Here is a 3,577-nt window from a genome sequence, read left to right on the forward strand (position 1 = left end):
CCTCCAGCTTGAGAAATGCTGAGCGTGTTCTTTACTTTTGGTTTTCTGACTCCAGATCTTTGAAAATTTTGTTGTAATATTTGACTTTGTCTTCTTGAGCTGACCTTTGAAATTTTCTGTTCAGTTCTTGCACCTCCTCATTTCTTCCATTTGCTTTAACATCGCTACACTGGAGAGCAAGTTTCAGTGTCTCTTATGACATCCATTTTGATCTTTTCCTTCATTCTTGTCTTCTTAATGACTTTTTGCTTTCTTCCTGTGTGATGTTCTTGACATCATCCCACAACTTTTCTGGTCTTCGGTCTTTAGTGTCTAATGTATCAAATCTGTTCTTCAGATGATCTCTAAATTCAGGTGGGATATATTCAAGATCAGATTTTGGCTCTGTGGACTTGTGGAATGAGATGGTGGAAAAGCTCCATATCATCAGCCACAACAAGTCCAGGGGCAGATTGTGGAACAGATCATCAATTGCTCATATGCAAATTCAGACTGAAGCTGAAGAAAATGAAAACAAGTCCATGAGAGCCAAAATATGACATTCAATTTAGACAGTTCCAATTCCAATACATTCCACAATGCAAAGTATAGAAGTGTGGGTTTGGTGCTAAGAGACAATCACTTAATAAAGATCACATTCACTTAATCAAGACCCATCAACTAAGAATCCCATCTGTCTCTCATGTTTCCTGAGCCAACTTAAACAACCCATAGTTTTAGCATTTGTACCAACATCATCCCTCAGCCTTTCAGTGAGGGCTACATCAGCATAACCCTTAAAATAATCCACTTAGTTATGACTTAATCAAGACCCTTTGATGTTGGCTTTCTCACTAAATTGTAGTCATGTTTTTGCATCATTCCTAACATATAACATGTAATCCTGATTCTTGAATGAAGCTAAATTTGTATTCAAATACATAGTAATTAAATCAAGTTTTTTTAGCTATTAGAATATCATAAAATTTTTAAAAGCTAATAATATGCCATCCTGGTTTGAGTTCTGGCATTAAAATTGGGGCTACCTTTGGAGAAAACAACTTAGTGACCAGCCATAGCCATGGAGATGTTAATGTGTCAATGTCTATATACCAAAGAGTTAGTGCTGAAGAAAACATTCCACTTACCCTACAATAGGAGAATCGTTGAGAAAGTTATAAAATAATCCCTTATGAGTACAAAATACCATACCCACATGTAAAATCAGGGTTATGGAAATAGTGTTGTATTGTGAGAAAAAAATACTTATGGCACAGAAATGCAGGATAGTATCACTGAGTCCTTGTGTGGCACTGTAGGATAAGCACTGAACTACTAACTGCAAGGTTGGCAGTTCAAACCCACCAGCTGGTCCTTGGAAACTCTATACAGGGTCACTATGGGTCAGAACTGACTCAACAGCTCTTGACAACAACATAATGGATAGAGCACAAATGTCAAAGTCAGAGATACCTGAGTTTCAATCCTAACTCTGACACTTATTAGAAGCATAATTTTGGACAGTCTACCTGAGCCTCCATTTCTTTGTATCTAAGATCAGGAAAATGCCTACCTTTCAAGATTAGGTTGAGGCTTAAATGAAAAAGAGAAAACACCGGAGACAGAGCCTGACACATACTAGGTCTTTCATAAGTAGTTAATGTTTTTATTATTGTCATAAGTAAATATGCAAAAGGAAAGGTGTGGCAATGTTGTTATTATGTGCCATTGAGTCAGTTCCGAGTCACAGCAACATTACAAGTATGTGAGAAGAAAAACAAATTTGCTAGAGAAGCAGAGATTAAAAGGAAATGCACCAAAATATTCAGCCATGTGTGCGTTGTTGTTGTTAAGCACCATCAAGTCAGTTCTGACTCATAGAGACACTGTGTAGGATTTCTGAAAGCAGCTAGTGGATTCAAACTACCAACCTTTTGGTTAGTAGTCCAGGGCTTATCTTATAGTGCCATACCAATGGGGACTTTTTTCCTTCTCTGTTTTCCAAATACTAATCATGACACTTGGTACTTCAATAATAGCCAAATATATAACATGTTTTGAGCAAAACAATCCAAAGGTCAGGAAAAGGAATAATTTGCTCATCAGTAAAAAGTTCAAAATGTTGCCTACTTTCTTCCTGAATAACTCCATCCCAAAGCTACTAGATAGAACCAAGGAAGGCAGGCTAATTCTGGGGTTGGTACAAGGAAAACACAGATGAACTAGAAACAATTTATGTCAGCAAGTTTGTTGTTGTCGTTAGGTGCTGTTGAGTCAGTTCAGACATACAGCAACTCTGTACACAGAACAAAACGTCCTCACAATTGTTGTGTTTGAGCCCATTGTTGCAGTCACTGTGTCAAGCCATCTCATTGGGGGTCTTACTCTTTTTTACTGACCCACTACTTCACTACGCATGAAGTCCTTCTCCAGGGAGGGATTGGTCCCTCCTGATAACATGTCCAAAGTCCATGAGACAAAGTCTTGCCATCCTTGTCTCTAAGAAGCATTCTGGCTGTATTTCTTCCAAGATACATTTGTTCATTCATGAAGGAAAGTTGTTGTAATTGTTTTTGTTGTTGCTTGGGTGACTTCGAGTCGGTTCCAACTCTTAGCAACCCTGTGCACAACAGAAGAAAATGTTGCCTAGTCCTATGCCATCCTCACAATCATTATGCTTGAGCCCATTAAGGCTGCCACTGTGCCAACCCATCCTGTTGGATGTCTTCCCCTTTTTCGCTGACCCTCCATTCTACCAAGCATCATGTACTTCTCGAGGGGCTGGTCCCCCCTGATAATATATCCAAAGTATAGAGACAAAATCTCGCCATCTTGGCTTCTAAGGAGCATTCTGACTGTAATTCTTCCAACACAGATTTGTTTGTTCTTCTAACAGTCTCTGATACTTTTAATATTCTTCTCCAACACCATCACTCAAATGCATCAATTTTTCTATTTGTTGTTATTGTTGTTAGGTGCCATCGAGTCGATACTGACTCACAGTGCCCCTATGCACAACAGAATGAAACACTGCCTGGTCCTAGGCCTACCTCACAATCGTTGCCATGCTTGAGCCCATTGATGCTGCCACTTTACCAATCCATCTACTGGGGGTCTTCCTCTTTTTCTCTGACCCTCCACCTTACCAAACATGATATCCTTCTCCAGCAACTGATCCCTCCTGACAATATGTCTGAAGTATGAAAGATGAAGTTTGGCCATCCTGGCCTCCAAGGAGTACTCTGGCTGCACTTCTTCCAACACAGATCTGTATGTTCTTTTGGCAGCCCACAGCACTTTCAATATTCTCCTCCAACACCATAACTCAAAAGCATCAGTTCTTCTACGGTCTTCCTTATTCACTGTTCAGCTTTCGCTATTCAACTTTCACATGCATATGAGGGTATTGAAAATACCGTGGTTTGGGTCAGGCATACTTTAGTCCTCAAACTGACATCATTCTTCAACATTCTAAAGAGGTCTTTTGCAGCAGATTTGCTTAATATGATACATTGTTTGATATTTTGACAGCTGCTTCCATAATTGTTGATAGTTGTTCCAAGTAAAATGAAGTCTTTGACAACTTCAGTCTTTTCTT

Source organism: Chrysochloris asiatica, unplaced genomic scaffold (genome assembly GCF_000296735.1).
Source record: "Chrysochloris asiatica unplaced genomic scaffold, ChrAsi1.0 scaffold00138, whole genome shotgun sequence".
NCBI lineage: Eukaryota > Metazoa > Chordata > Mammalia > Afrosoricida > Chrysochloridae > Chrysochloris > Chrysochloris asiatica.